Source organism: Phodopus roborovskii, unplaced genomic scaffold (genome assembly GCF_943737965.1).
Source record: "Phodopus roborovskii unplaced genomic scaffold, PHOROB, whole genome shotgun sequence".
NCBI lineage: Eukaryota > Metazoa > Chordata > Mammalia > Rodentia > Cricetidae > Phodopus > Phodopus roborovskii.
Window position 1 is genome coordinate 23,578,722 of NW_026126407.1, and position 17,326 is coordinate 23,596,047.

Sequence of the window (17,326 nt, forward strand, 5' to 3'; positions counted from 1 at the left end):
GCTACTTCTCTAGCACCAGGTCTGCCTGTATGTGGTTGTGCTTCCCAATATGATGACAATGAACTAAATTTCTAAAGTATAAGCCAGTGGCCAATTAAATGTTTTCCTTTATAAGAGTTGCTGTGGGCATGGTCCCTTAACAGAAACAAAAACCTCAACTAAGACATATATCTATAATCTTTTTTATCTAAAGTTTGTGTATTATCTATTTACTATCAGTAAATCAATGTATCATTTATCTAAAATCTAAGTATCATGTATCAATCAATAAATTAATCTACCTATCTATTTATCTGTCATCTATCTGTCTGTGTATCTACCCATCATCTTTTAATTATTTATTGTCAGTCTGCCATTTGTGTACCATCTCTGTGTATCATTTGTCTTCTGAGTAGAATATCATTCTATTTAATCAAGGGCTTACCAGTTTTGTTTACAATACTCATCAATAAAATCAAAACCACCACATAGAGACTGCTCAGTGGTAGTTTTGGTTAACTGTGCTGCCTCAAGCCAGCACATCTGAGCCTGAAGCCCATTCTCCTCAGCATGGAGTGTTCTCTTGCTAAGACCTCTGGAGATGCACAGACCAACTTGAACCAGCTGTGGAAATGAATATGAATTGTTCCACCCCTGTTCACTGCTTCTTGTCTGTGCAATGAGCTCCACAATCTTCTCTTTTAGATTCAATCTTCTTTTTTCCCTAATCTCATAAGTTAATGTGTATCCTTATTATTGATTTTTAATTTAGTGCTATACATTGTGAGGCATTTAGGCATTGAGTGTGAAAGAACACGTGAGCTTCAGTAGTTCCACTTTGAAATCCTAATGCCTGTGTCAGGGCAATCCCTGGAAAGGGGTTGAATTACTTTGATATGTGGTTTCCCTCCTGAGATGCTGAAAAGACATGATGCTTCAAAAGGTGACTGCACAGGCACATCTACTGCTGTGCTATTTGCAGTAGCAAAGGTACAGAAACACCCAGATGTCCATTCACAGATGGATGGATAGGGAGAACAGCACGGACACACCTGGAATTTTATTCATCTGTAAAGAGAATGTAATTGCTATATTATCAGGCAAGTGGATGGAATTGGAGATCATTATGTTAATCAAAATAAGCCAGTCTCAAAAGACAAAATTTACATTTTTTCTCTCATATGGAGAATCTGGATGAAGTGTGTGTGTGTGTGTGTGTGTGTGTGTGTGTGTGTGTGTGTGCAGGATATGAAAGTAGAAATGGGACTAGGAGAGGTAAGAAGGGAGAGGAAAAGGTAATGGAATGTATATGAGATGAAAGCAGAAGTGGAGGAAGGGACTCAGGAGGGTGATGGAGGGAGCAAATAAGAACAGACTGTCATGACATATATGCATGAAAATGTCTCACTGAAGCTCATTAATTTTCATGCTAATTAAAAATACTCAAAAAGTAAACCGAATTAATAAATTTTAAAAAGGTGGCTGTAGAAATTAAATGACATGTCACAGCAATATTGGAAATTTCTTCTCATGGAAAAATGGGAATTATTTTTATTCCTTTAAAAAGAGTCAAATAACAAAGACTGACCAGTATCAAACCCAGAGGATACACAGCTGGATATGCTGTGTCAGGAACAAGAATGGGAGAAAATACCCAGGGGCAAGAGAGTAGTTACAGAGATTATGATAATGATCCTTGCTAAGCATTTATTTTCTGTCCAGATTTGTGATGAATGAGCTACTTATTGGAGCGTGATGAGCATGTACAGTGTCTTTTCTCCCTGTTTGACTATGTTACTGATCACACTTTTCTTTCTCTCTTTTCATCATTTCTTCTCTTTGTGATCTCACATCTTCTGTGAGAGGGGTCAGGGAGCTCTTTGCTGAGTGGTCCTGCCTTGGAAATGAGCAGGAGGCTGAGGCTGAGGAGTTGGTTGGACCTTTCTGGCTTGTTTTGAATTTGATCTGTTTTTAGTAAATAATTTACACAAGAGATTGTCAAGACATCTCAGCAGACCCACTTTCAAGGTCACTCAGGTGCATCTTTCAATGGCATAGTGAAATATCCAGTAGATTTTATCAATGGGAAGCAAGAGAAATAATGCAGGATAGATGGCAATATTGTGACTTAGTCTATGAAATCTTATCACATTTCTACCATATCTGCTTATTAGAAGACAGGCAAATAGTTAGGTCTAAACTACAGAGCCCGGGCTTTACACAAGAGTCTACCTTTTCTTAGAACATGAGGGAGCAGGAAAATTAAGTTGGGGAAGAATAGAAAAGAACAAGAAAAGAGATATCATAATAGAGGGAGCCATTGTAGGTTTAAAGAGAAACATCACACTAGGGAAATGTCTACAATGATGATCCCAACTAACGTTATAAGCAATAGTGGAGAGGCGCCTTAAATGCCCTTCACCGATAATGATGACACCTTATATGCCATCCTAGAGCCTTCATCCAGTAGCTGATGGAAGCGGAAGCAAATATGCACAGCTGAACACTGAGCTGAACTCCTGGAATCCAGTTGCAGAGAGGAAGGAGTGATGAGCAAAGGGGTCCAAAACAGACTAGAGAAACCCACAGAAACAGCTGACCTGAACAAGGGGGAGCTCAAGGACCCCAGACCCAAGACTGAGAGCTGGGAAACCAGCATATGACCGACCCAGACACCCCTGAATATAGATCTCAATAAGGAGGTCTGGGAAGTGTATGGAACCTCTGACAATGGAACCAGGATATATCCCTAGTGCAGGAATGGACTTCAAGAGCCCATTCCTCATGGAGGGATACTTCTTTAGATTGGAGACACAGGGGAGGGCCTAGGCCCTACCCCAAATGACTTGACAGATTTTGATGATCCCTGATGGAAGTCCTCACCCTCCCAAGGGAGTGGATAGGGGTGGGATGAGTAGGTCTCTGGCGATCATGGGGGGATGGGAGGGTGAGGAAACTGGGATTGATTTGTAAAATAAGAAAAATATTAAAAAGAAATTAAAAAATAAATCTGAAAATAAAGTCTACCTCCTCTCCTTCCTAATCCTATTTGCTAATAGAATATAAGAGGGGCTAGAGAGATGGCTCAGAGTTTAAGAACATTTGCTGCTCTTGTGGGTGCTAGATTCAGTTCCCACTAAGCACACCAAGCTCATAGCAGCCTGCAACTCCAGCTCCAGCACACCCAGTTCAGCCTTGACAACACACTGGACTCATTGACTTCTGGGTCTGGGTCTTATGCCCTGAGAATCTCATGATGTTTGTGTGTGATACAGCTAGGGAAGTGGAATTTTCCAAAAGCTTTCCTGGGTGAATCTATCATGTGGTCAATCAACACTGAGAGTTACTGGCCTAGAAGATTTTCTTAGGAAGCATTTCCCATCAACCTTCATGGCCATTTAAACGTACCTCTGTTGCATACTTTAACAGCAACCACCCTGTGACACCCTGGTGACCTCTCTGAGATAAGCTAGTTGTGAAATGTTTTGGAATAGTCAAATGAATCGTTCTGCTTATAGAGTTGTTGGAACCGGTCCAGCTTAGTTTCTGCCAAAGGGAAGGCCAGTTTCAAAGCAGCTGCGGTTTGAGCTATTTATTTTTGACAACAGTTCGATAGCATGGCTGGTGGTAGATGGAGAACACATTTGGCTCATAATTATAAACACTCATCAGAAATAATATCAAAATGCTCTTTGGTTTAGTCACTGTAGCAGGAGAATCTGTAAGTGGCTTATCTAGGAGATGAGCAGAGGCGAGAACACACCAACGTCAAAGAACAGAACCCTGCTGTATCTCAATCATTATTTAATCCAACAAAATATTTCTCTATCTGTTCAGATTCTCTTGATGGGATTAAGGTGACTCTCCTGCATTAACACAACTGAAGGAGTGGAGAAGGACAGACAAAAATATTGAGCCCAATATCTCCACTGACAATATTTTTCTTGATTTAGATTTACTTTGAATGTGTGTTGTGTGCGTGTGTGTGTGTGATGTGTTTACATACATGTATGCTTGTCTGTGTATATGGGTGCACATGTTTTTGTGTGATGCACGTGGGGCTTAGAGGTTGATATCTGATATACTTCTTGGTTGTCCTCCATCATACACTTTGAGGAAGGTCTCTTGATAAAGCTTAAATTTGCAGATTCAGCTAGTTTAACTCTCCAGGTTGCTCTAAGGATGTCCCTGTCTCTTCCTGGTAATCTCTGGAAGTAAAGTCATGCCATCATGTCTGGTTAGCATTTTCACAGTTTCTGGGGATTCAAACTCCAGTCATTATATTTGCACAGCAAATATTCCCAATTCTGCTATCTCCCAAGTCTGTCACTGAGTTTTTGAGGGACAATTTTAAGAAGGTACATACTTCCTCAGAGAAAGGAAAAAAAAAGATCACCATGAGGGTCAAGTTATCTAACACTTACCTTAAGACAACTAGAACACCAGAGAGGAGAAAAGAGATGTCTAAAGATAGCAGCTATAGATGCTCTGTGTACATGAGCCACACCCAAGAATTGCAGCAGCAAGATGGGTGCACAAGCCTACTTCATGGATGGGCTCTGCTGCCAAAAAGGGACCAGAAGGCCAAGACATCACCATAAAGAGAGACTCTCATCTTTTTGGAATTGTAGCTACTAGATCTGGATAATGAAAAGCAATGTCTATTATTGCCACTGTCAAGGGATTCAGTTACCTTATTACACACTCATAACTATGATCAGGTGTAATTAGGATTTATATTCTAAAGTTTGTCTATGCTTACTTCTAATTTATTTGGGTTATTTGGTTATTTGGACAGAGAGTAAATACTTGTTTGGTATTACCACTAGAATATGGTAGTGTCACTAATTTTTCCCACTCTCTCAAACTCCATACATAGGCTCTTGGGATGAGATAGCATCTTCAAGAGGTTAATGGATATGCACAGCCACAGAAATATTCCTGTGGGATGATTCTGAGATAGTATCTTGCATGTTCTTATGACACTAAATAGAGGGTTTGCTAGCAATGCCATTAAAATCTCTTGCTTTTGGAACTGAGAAATTGTAGATGTATCATTTTGTGGGCATGAGAGACAAGGAAGGGAAAGATTGTGACCAGTGAGAGATCATACTCTTAGTGTGGGCATTCTGAATTTGAAGGAATTTGGAGAAAGAAATTCTAGTCTAGATCTCCCTCAGAAAGATCAGAGACAGATATGAAGGATGGATCAGGATATAGAAAGGTCACAGAGCAGGAAGACACAAGGCATATTGCAATTTTCAAGTAAAACATTTACCCATTATTTTGTCTGCTATTAAATTCTTTTTGTCCGTGCACATATGTATGTGCATGTGCCTGCTGGATCATGAGTACAAACCCATATGCCAGAAGCCAACCTCTGGTGCCATAAACCTTAGTTTTGAGAAAGAGTCTCTCACTGTGTCCTCTCTCTCTTCAGCCCTGGTGACTGGCCAGTTAGTTCCAGGGATCCACCTGTCTCTGCCTCCTCAGTGTTGGGATTACAGATGTATACCCATGCTTCTGTTGTTTACATGATTTCTAGGAACCAAGCTCAGGCCCTCATGCTTGCAAGTAAACACTTTACTCACTGAGCCATTTCCACAGCTCCCCATTTGTGGTTTTATGTGTTTCACCAATGCTCATTTGCTTATGGTTAACCATATATCCTACTTCATCTGAAATTTTACCCTTTGATGTTTTTGCTCCAGTATAATTATAAATGGCATCCCTTTCCTCCTTCAAAAGACTCCCATTTTGGTGGCAAATGGTATCTGTAATTATGTGTTACAGATGCAGTCAGCAATCAACAAGGCAGTGATTAGCTCACACTGATCCTGGTCAGAAGGAGCTCATATCCCTTGTGTTGTAGGTTATGGCAGTCAAGTGTAAGTTAGGACTTCCCTCTCCTCTCTTTGGTTTTATTTGGGGAATCTAGATGTTCCTTTGCACCTACACTGTAATTCATGAAGAACATTGGTGAAAGGGACATTCTACTACTGTGGCAGTTAATGAACACTGATGGACAGGAAAGCCAGCCAGATCTGGGCACAAATTGATTTCCCTTCCTCTCTGGCACTATCCTGCGTGTTCTACCCTGCTTTTGCTGCAGAGACTGTTATATTAAGTTTGAGTTAAATCATACATTATAGTTTGAGACAGCAGTCAGATACCAGATAGCCAAAAATTGGGGGAGGAAGAGTATTATAACACTTTCAGTAATAAATGTATCTAGGGATTGTTGCTAGATTTTATAATCTTTGTGATAGTTTATTTCAAATTATAAGTTATTGTGGCTTATTTTTTCATTTGAAAGTGTTCACTTGGCTTAATTTATGTACATATATATGATTTATTTTGTTTTAAATTATGTGTGTATGTGGTTATACATGCATACACACGACATATATATGTACATATATATATACACACATATATGCAACATATCCCTTGTGTTGTAGGTGCATATGTGCATATATGTGTGTGTTGTATATGTGTTTTCTTGGGAATAATTTCACTTCCAATTCCTGGAAATCTAAAATGATAAATAGCTAGATTAATTAGCCAGGTGCCGAGGGCTTTGGAAACTCCCTCACAGACAGAGCTCCCTAGGGCAGCTGCATTATCTGTTGACTTGCTGAGAAAGCAGTGGAACCAAAGGCCAATGATATTCAAGGAGTGTAATGTAGTATGTCTTCAAGACCAATTACATATAATGTGTTATCAAACCGTGGCTCACATTCCAAGCTGTTTGCCTTAGTCTTTTGAAATGTGTGTCCTCCTCTATTTTTTCACTTGTCCAATTCATTTTTCAACATTTGGTTCAGTGGTTCATGGTTATTTGGGGATTGTAGAACACATGGAGGAGACCCTAAGGGCCATGCTGTAAACCATAGTACATATGTTCTTCCTGCTTTCGAGCTCCGAGGTCTTTAAAGAACCATGTTTTCTTTGACAGTGCCACTAACATCAGGTGAACCTGCTCTCCCCTGGGCATCTCTGAGCTCTTCTGAGAATCTGCCTACTTGCCCAGCTGACTGTAGAGTCACATGCTTGAGTCTTTTAATGTCTAAAGACATCTTTTCTTAACTGTCATGTTTTCTGGTTTGCAAGGACATAGGACTTCAAGTTGTGAGAGATAGTGTAAAAATGGTAGTATGGAAGTCAGAGCGTGGGGGATTACAGTATAGAGATGAGAGAGGAGTAGGTTTGTGGAGACAGCTCAATTGGCGAACTGCCTGCTGCACAATCACAGGGCAACAGTTCAAATCCCCAGTTGGTCTATAATTCAGGGTTGTGGGGAATGGAGACAAGAGAACTTCTAGAATTTGCTGGCCTGGTAGTATAGCAGGTTTGATTAGCTCCTGGTCCAGTGAGAGACCCCTGTCTCAAACACTAAGGTGGAGAGATACTGGGGAAAGCATCCCACTGCTGACGTCTGGCTTCCACACTCACAATACACATGTATGTGCACACAGATGCCATGTTCACATTATACTCACATGAACATGTGTATATACTACACACACAGAGGCACTAAATACTTTAATTTCTATTGACTATTGGACCATAAAGGTGTCCCTAGTGGCAGTGATGAGTTGAGCCCATACTTGGTATTTAGTTCTCAATTTAGCTGTTCCCATTTTTTTGTTATTGTTGTTGTTTGTTTGTTTGTTGAGGATGAGGATTTGACTGAGAGCCAGGGAGTATAAAATGTGGTGCTCAATCAAAATATAACATTTCAGGCAGGCAAATTTATCCCCAACAAAGACCATGTTTTCACATTCAGGGTCTTTAGACTATGTCCTTGTTTTCTGCACACAGCAGGTCCACACTTGATTCCCATACCTATGACTAAATGATTCACCAAAGCAGCCACTCATAACCAGGGGAGTAGCTGGTGAGACAGCTTGGCAGGTAAAGGCACTTGATGCCAAGACTGAGGATCTGATTTGATTCTGGGACTTTCATGACAGAATGAGAGAACCAACTTCCACATGTCCTCTGGGCTCCATTGACATGTTATGGCATGTGTATTCATTCCTCTCTCCCATAGGTGTTCAGGAAACACAAATTAAATAAATAATTTAAAAATTTAAAATAAGAGGAGCCATGTGTGGTGGTGCATGCCTTTAATCCCAGTAGGCAAATCTCTGAGTTGGGGGCCAGTCTAGTACACATGGTAGTTTTCAAGTCAGCCAGGGATACATAATAAAGCTCTGCCTTAAAGAAATAAGCAAGCAAAGAAACGAGGGATGGCTTGTATGGAGAACAAATATTAACTATACTCCAGAAAAGTTTCTTGACACATCTCCCATGCAATCATTTTTATTTTTGGTGCTTTGATTACCTCACCTGTAGCACCTAAAATAAGTCACTGATATATCTATCTGTGTCAATCACAAAACCACACCATTTCAATATTTCAGAACTTTCTAGACTGCCCCACCCCCAGCCACTTGATCCATTTTTTTTCTTTTTCCTTGTCTTGCTATCCTCTGAGGGATTCCTAGTCCCTCGTGGTTAAGAATTATCCTGTTGCATACATCTTGGTGGAGATTCCAGTTTATGAAGTCTTCAAAGGTAGGTATCTTGCTTTTGCTTTTAATTGTAGCACCACCACAAACATCCGGTGCCTGCTATTCTGTATTTTACTTCCAAGATGCCATTGATTGCAAGAGAATCACCATTGATTGGATAAAAGCTCCCCAGAAAGCAAACAAAATACGTGCTGCTTTCAATGCCTATATTGATTGTTAAACACATCTGAATTCTAGCAGCATTAATTTGGATGTGGAGGAAATTGAGACACATCTTAGAAGAAGCATGTCATAGTGACAATGAACCCTTATACCCCTGGCACCTAAGGGGTCAAGTATTTTAGTCTTTTACTAAACCCAGGCATTTTCTCCAAGTAGAGTGCTTAATATAGGATTAGTGAGTGGAATTTTCAAATATCAAAGTTGTATCTATCATATATTTTACTCTGAGTGCTATACAGGCTTTTTAAAAAAGGTCAACATTTCATTAGTTTCTTAAAGGCATCAGTAACATCAAGTTTCTTAAGAGCAACTAATCCATATACAACCCTGGTGGGCAATCATTCTATCTTAGTTAGACTATCCACAGAGAAACCCCAAGTAATTGCTCACCTTCTGCTAGCTTGATTGAACTGTTTTTGTGTTATGTGTTTCTTGATTCTGATTCAATGTATATTTGTATGTATATGTGCATGTGTATGTGTGTGTGTTAGGTTTGGGGTTAATTTTGTAGGAAAAAATGATGATAGACATTGATTATCAACTTCCTTGATAAAGTGCTTGCCTTGCAAGTATGGGTACAAAAGTTTGACCCCCCCCCCAGAACCAAAGCAAAAAATAAAGTCAGGTGTGGTGGTTCATGTTTGGAATCCCAATGCTGGGGGGGGGGGCAGAGATGGGCCAGTCCCTAGGCCAGACAGCCTAGACTAATTGACTGACTTACGTTGGCTTAGTTTTTTCTTTGAGTGTTTGCATGTGCATATGCATTTGTTGGGGTGCATGCACCCATTTGAGTGGAGGCCAGAGACTGATGTTTGGAATCTTTCTATATCACTGTCTGTTTTGTTTTGTTAAACAGGGACTCTCATTGAACCTAGAGTTCAGCACTTCTGTAGGACTAGCTGGTTAGTGATCATCAATTATTCTCTGGTCTCTGCTTTGCCAGCAGTACAATTGCATGAGAAAAACACTCCACTAAGTTTGTACTTTTCATGTCCAAACTCAAGTTCTCATGCTTGCAAGTCAAACACTTTATTGCCATCTCTCTGTCTCATGTGTTGACTTATTAATATATGAAAGTTTAATGTGAAAAACAGAATATCTGGTTTATTTTTTCTTTTCAGGTCATTTTACTTTGCTTTGTGTGTATATGTGTGTATGAATATGTGTGGAGGTCAGAGAACACCCTTAGCTGTCATCATCACTCATGTACCAGCCACACTGTGTGTGTGTGTGTGTGTGTGTGTGTGCGTGTGTGTGTGTGTGCATGTGCGTGTGTATATGTTGGGGAATATTCTTCTGTAAATATGTTTCTCTTATTGGTTGATGAATAAAACACTGATTGGCCAGGCAGCAAGTGATGTAGCATGACAGATACTGCCACTAGCTAACTAAAAAGTTCTAGAGGTCTGTACAGACAGGCAGGAAGTGATGTAGCTGGGCAGAATCAGAATATAAGCAGGGACAAATGGGAAATCGCTCTCCTCTCTGCAGAGATGTATGAGGCAAAGGAGATGCAGGTGCAGGATTCCTCGTAAACCAAGACCATGTGGAAATACTTAGACTGATAGAAATGGGTTAATATTTAAGACAGAGCTAGCCAACAAGAGATGCGCATAAAAGGCCAACTGTTTTATATCTAATACAGTGTTATGCCTGACGCAGATCTGGGCTGCTGGGAAACTGCACATAAAGAGTGTGTGTGTGTGTGTGTGTGTGTGTGTGTGTGTGTGTGTGTGTGTGTTTATATGTGCTCAGGCATGCTGGCTGGTATGTGCACCTAGGAGTTCACATGCTGAGGTCAGAGGGCAACATTTAGGTGTCTACCTCTATTCCCATATTGTTAACATTATTTATTATTATTTTATCATCATTATTATTATTAGAGACAGGTCCTTTCATTGAGCTTGAAGCTCACCAACTCTGTTAGCCTGCCTGGCTGGGCTTCCTCAGTATCTTCAGGATCCACTTGTCTCTGCCTCCCAGACCTAGGATTACAGAAATACACTGCCATGCTCAGCATTTGTTTATAGGTGATGAGGACCTGGGCTCATTCCTATTCTGAGGGCCTTTAACCCACTGAGTCATTTCCCTAATCCCATGCCTTGTTTGTTAGGCAATACTGTTCACTGTCTTGGTTGCACTTCACCAAGTAGGATAAGCTAGGTGGCTGGCAAAGCTTAAACACTCCTCTCTCTCCATAGCCTCAGTAGTGAGATTATAAGCACATGTCTCCAAGACTGGATTTTTATTAAAACTCTGGTCTCTGTAGTTTATGGTGTTCAGAAAGTGATATCCCCCAGCTTCCATTCAGACATATTTTTTAAAAAATTACTCCTTCTCTATTCTTACTAAAAATGTGAACCCTTTTGGAAGTAAACTGATGTGGTTAAGGGTCATCATATATACTATTCAATAAATGATAATTATGATAATTAATTACATAAGTCAATGAAAGATAGGATAATTAAAATTTGTGGATTATTAATTGAGACATGTATTGTTTATGTAGAGTAATATCATGGGTAACTAAAATTATATGTCTAAATCCCAGGGTGCATGCATGTGAATTACTGATGTTTTGTGCTTGACTATGTCAATATTGTGATTATTGTTTTACTATAAAGAACCCAAACTAAAGAATAAGGGAGACAGCTGAGTAGTTAAAAGCATTTGCTGCCCTTCTAGATTACCTGAATTCAGTTCCTAGCACACACATGGAGGACAGTTTACAAAAGCCCTGTAACTCCAGCTGCAGAGGACCTGACACCCTCTTCTGGTCCCTGTGAACATACCCACACTTCTACCTTCCCACCTCTTCTCTTATCATGTACTGACAGCCTTGGAACATACATTTGAAGGAAATGAATCACAGTGTGTAGCTATGTGTTAGACTGCAAAGCCACCTAAATGATTAGCAGTACAAACCTTCCCAGTTAAAACATGCTTGACACCACAGTGTTTCTACCTAGGACAGGCCTAGGAAGATGCACAGTTGATAGAAAATCTAGAGGAGAGAATTGATGATCCTTAAAATACACAGTGAGGAAAATAGGATGAGAACTCAACATGGGAGAAATGTACTGCTGCTCTTTCATGAGCAAAAGATCCTTGGAAACCTAGTGTAAATGAATGTCAACCTGTATGAGAAGCTGTGGACAGTCACTCGCACACATTCCTTCCCAGGTTTTTCCTGAACATTTTTTTTTTCTTGCCATGATGACAAGTGTTAGGGAAGGGGTAGATAAGGAAGGAGTAGAAGTGGCGAATGGGCTGGTGCTTCTAATCTCAATGTGCTGCCACTGTGTGGTCTTGAGCTGGTGACAGTCTCCTGTGTTCTGGTGACTCACATGGTAACAGAGAGGACCAGGTGCAAGGCCTGTGCCTCTGTCTGAGTTTCCCACCTGGGAGATGTTTTCCTCATTTTCTCACAGCACAGTCTGTGTTCACTGTGGCTTTCTGGAGAAAAATGGTTTTTTTGGGAATACTTCTTCAAGACGGGTGGGAGGGAAGGCAGGTGTGAGCTCTCAAAGGCAGGATTTTCTTTCAGCAGGGTGTGGAACCCTTACTATGGCCTTAATTGTGACAATTTAAGATATCATTGGGAAGCCAAGTCATATGAGCAATGCATCCGGTTCCTTCCAAATTCTTGGAAGAGATCTTTAATTGCTATCCAAAGAGAGACATTTCTTCTCTCATTTTTCTTCTTGGTATGCAATAAGCCACACACTTGGGTGCATATCCTGGAGGAAGTGTGTGGGGAATGCTTGCGAATCCATTAGGGACATTTTAACACCATGGAAACACCACAAGGCATTGATTGGCAGTGATGTAACTGCTTTTCCCCACTGCTGCTAATTGATGCTATTGCAATGGAAAGTAAGTGCAGACAACAAAGCCACCCAAAGCAGAAAAGTACCAGACAAAGATCTCCATAGACATTGGGATTAGGGGAGGGGCACCGAGTGAGAAAGGTTCCAAGGGCCTTAGGACAGAAAGGAGGGGGCTGATGGAAGAGAGCACAGGTATGTTACCTGTACTGCTCATCTCAGGTTAGCTTCTCCATAACAATCAGTAGCTCAGGTCACATTAGCTCCTCTTTCTGGCAGCATACATCCTAGGAGAAAGGGCAAGGGCCTTTGCATGTTTTCTTTGGGAGTAGGGCAGGGCCTGCGAATAGCTCTGTTGTTTTACCGAGAACACATCTTTTGCCCAGTTTAGTTAACTGGGTTATCTCAAACCCTCACTGCAAGCCCTCATGTATTTTACCAGGTAATTCCAATGCTGGCATTTGAACTCTGTCACCATTTTAACTGTAATAGCTAGAGGTATTTCATTATGTGCCAATCCTAAAGCAGTCTGACCTCAGATTCAATTCCCCCTTTCGTTAGTCCTAGGTGGGAATTTTCTGAGTGATGATGGAGTGGTATATAAGGACAAGAACAGAGAAAAGGGAGGACCTGGGACAGATGGTCAGCTGAACTCAGATGAGGCCCCACAGGCTTCCAGGCCAAATTCTTTCTTCAGTATTATTTTATGGAGCAGACTGCAGCTCTGAGCCCTTTGTAAACATGAAACCAGGCGAAGGAGAGAGCCTATGAGCTTTCCCTTTAATGCTGAGGAAGTGATGGTAGAATATCATATTCAAAACCTTATTTGACTGGAACTTCAGTGAGGCCATTGGCAGGGTCTAGTGGTACAGCTTTATGTCCAAGAGTGAGACTCTATCTCCTGTTATTAAAATGAAGTATCTTGGTTGTCAGGGAGATGCTTAGTGGGCAAAATGCTTGCTGCACAAGTGTGAGGACCTGGGTTTGGACTACCAGAACTTATGTAAATCTGGATACAGCAGTAACATTGATAATGCTTTTACACTCATAGAAGAACAGGAGGCTGTGACAGCAGACTGCCCTGAAGCTCATGGGTCAGATGAGTGCCTATCATAGAGAAGCAGCAGGCATGGAGGCAGACATGGTGGCTGGAGAAGCAAGCTGAGAACTCACAACTTAAACCACAAGCACATGGAAGGAGAGTGTGAACTAAAAATAGCAGGAGTCTTTAAATGCTCAGGTTCAAAGCCTGCCTCCAGGGACATACTTCCTCCATTTTGCCAACAGATCTTCCTGTTGGGCCTCTCCAAAGAGACCCTCTAACTTGGGGGCCAAATATTCAAATGACTGAGATTACGAGGAACATTCTTCTTTCAAACTAATACACAGAGCAAGTACAAAACATGGCCCTGAGCCTCAAAACAGTCTGAGAGATGAAGCAGGCATAGAAATCTATCTCTGTCAGGCTGTGGCATTGTATGCCTTTAATCCTAGGGCCTGGGAGACAGAAGCAGGCAGAATTTGAGGCCAGCCTGGTCTACAAAGCTACACAGAGAAATCCTCTCTTGAAAAAAATAAACTAAACAAAAAACATACAAAATCAAAGAAATGCATCTGCCGCCCCCCCATTGATTCTCTGTCCCTCACTGACAAAGGGCAGCATCCTTAGAATATAAACCGAGTTGTGGTTCTAGGCTGTGTTATCTGTTAATTCTGGCAGGCCCTGGGGATGCAAAGCCATTCACTGCACAGCTTCTATGAAGACCAACAGGCTGGAAGGACTAGAGACACTAAAATGTGTAAACTGTGCCTAGTACAGTGAGCAAAAAATGACCTTTGAATGTTGTCTTAGTCAATGTTCTATTGCTGTGCAGAGATGCCATGATCATAGCAGCTCTTGCAATGGAAAACATTTAATTGGGGCTGGCTTACAGTTTCAGTGGTTGAGTTCATTGCCATTATGGCAGGAAGCATGGCAATATGCAGACAGGAATGGTGCTGAGAAGTAGCTGAGAGCTCTATATCTGGATCCATGGGCAGCAGGAAGAGAAAGATCCCTCACCCAGCTTGGGCACTTAAAACCTCAAGGCCTACCTGTGGTGATATGCTTTCTCCAACAGCCACAGCTTCCTAATCCTTTTAAATAGCGTCATTCCCTGGTGACCAAGCATTCAAATCTATGAGCCTATGGGGGCCCATTCTTGTTCAAACCACCACAAATGTGTAAAGAACAAAGCAAGCCATTTGTTATAAGTGACTTTAGATTTCTATACTCCCCTACCCTGTTCTATGTTCCCTTTTATCTTTGCTGCCCCGGTGACAATTGCTCCTCTCTTTTAATGTGGTTAAAAATGTTCCATGAACCATTAGGTGACTTCTGCCTACTTTCAAAGATGGTTTCTCTCCTCCAAATAAGGATAAAGTTTGCCTCTAAGAAACACACCTTGCCCATAAACACTGTGTTAGGGCAAAAGAATGAGGACAAATGAGTTTTGCTCCCAGCCTGTGTTTGAATTTCTTATTACAGTGGGAAGAGATAGTCATAAGAATAAGGAACAGTGGAGTGCTCAGCCTTGAATTGGGCATTTCTATCACACCCTCAAGGCTCAGGGATAATTTTGGGGAAGGATGCTGGCAAAATAAAAGAGTCAAAGGATGGAGAGGAGTGTTTCAAAAATAAGTCTTCTTGAAATGCACAGCTGTTGCATTTATGAACTCACTTCAGCTATTCTTACCTGCGTGAGAGTGGGCCCATCAGCATCTTATAGAAGAGAGAGGGACTCATGAGCATCCTTTCCTCCATGAGGAAATATCTCCAGTGAATGTTGGGGGCAGCAGGTATTACTTTGTTAGTAGTATAGTCAATGATAAATTCTCAAAATCTTGTAACAAGTCTCCTATTCAAGCTCACAAAAGAAACTCCTATTAAGCCCAGTGGGCAGACACATATATACAAAGACATGAATGTGGGGCGGGGGCAGGTGCCTTGTTGGGAAGAAAAGTCAGTGGGAGAAGGGAGTAATGGGGTTGAAAATGACTAAAATGCACCATATCCATGTGTGGAACTGTCAAAGGAAAATAAATAAACAGAATCAGTGTCACATACAGTATTCTAATCCATAGACTGGACCTGACATCTCATGTGTGATCTCTAGTATATCTCCCAGGCCCCTGCTATCATCCTGTTTTATAAATAATGCTTCAATAAATTATAGGCATTGCTCATGATCACACATGAGATTGAAGACATGCACTGTAGTCTGTGACTTCTATCTTACGCTTAATTTTTATATTGTCATTTAAAGTGTTTTCTAGTTTGCATGGCCAATGTAGCAAGAAGTGTTACTGGGAATTTCAAATATGTTTTAAAAAATTCTTATTAGATTTTATGTATTAATTGTGTGTAGGTGACCACAGTGCCTGTGGAATCTAGAAGAGGGGCTCAGGTACTCTTGGAGTTGAGGTTTCAGATGGTTAGCCACCTGACATAGAACTGAGCTCAGGTAATATAGAATAGCTCTTAACCTCTATCTTTCAGCCCTGTGTTGATGTGATCTTGATTCAAATGTACAGGCAATGCTTGTCTATGTTCCTACTTGAACTTAACTCTCCAAATCAGTGTACAGAATAGTCAGTCCCACTGGACAGAACCTTATCTAGTGTGTTCAAGTCCAGAATACCACCGATGTGTAGTGAGTACATATAATGACAAAAGAAGTCAACTAAGAGAGCAAGATTAGCAAAGCATGGCTCCTTAGCTGGGTGAGTCCAGCCCACAGACTGCTTGGGAAAATAAATTGACTCAGTATTAATGAACTTGTCACACAATCATGAGGGTCTGAGTTAACATCTTACTGAACCTGGCCATTACTGATGGCCTTGACAGGTTGGCCACTGAATCCCAGGCAGCCTCCTGTCTCCATCTCTTCAGGGTCCAGGTTTTCAGGTATGTGTTGCTTTGACCAACTGGATATGAAACTCAGACCCTGATGCTTGTTTAATAGGAGCTTCACATACAGGGCCACTTTCTCAGCCCTGCAACTGACCATTTATCAAAAAAGCTTGTCCTGGGATGTCAGAGATTCAAAGCAGAAAGAGAAAACTCATAGGAAGAGAAAGGATTCAAGTTCTGAAGCTGGCCCCTCCCTGCTCTCCCTTCTCTCTAATGAAGATAAAATACAGTTCTCATAATGTCATTAGATGTATAAAAATGGAACAGAGTTAAGTGCTCAGCAATCGAGAGGTGACTAACCGCACTGTAGAAGGCTGTGCCACCACTCAAAACGTCTGCTGCAGAAATAAAATGTACAAACAATAGAAAGAGTTCAGATTTGCCAAAAATCAGCTTAACTCTGCTTTTGTGTCACACACACACACACACACACACACACACACACACACACACACACACACTTATAAAGTCATGCAATGGAAAAGGAAACAGAATGGTACTAATTTTGTTCGCCAGTGCTATAGCTGGCTTTGACCCTCTGATTTGCATTTAGGTGCATCTTCTACTTTCCTGTGATGTGTAGAAATTTTTGTATAATAAAAAGCTTGATTTTGAAAACATTTTAAAAGTGCAGAGGCTTTTGCAGCATGAGAAAACAGAATGTAGAATGCTATCATGCAGAGAGCAGTCGCCACTTAAAGAGGCAGGTCTTTCTCCCAGGAACCTCCTTTCCCAACCTTCTCTGTTGGTCCATCCCCATTACTCAGTACCTTTTAAAGCCAATACCTTTACCCCTTGCAAAATCT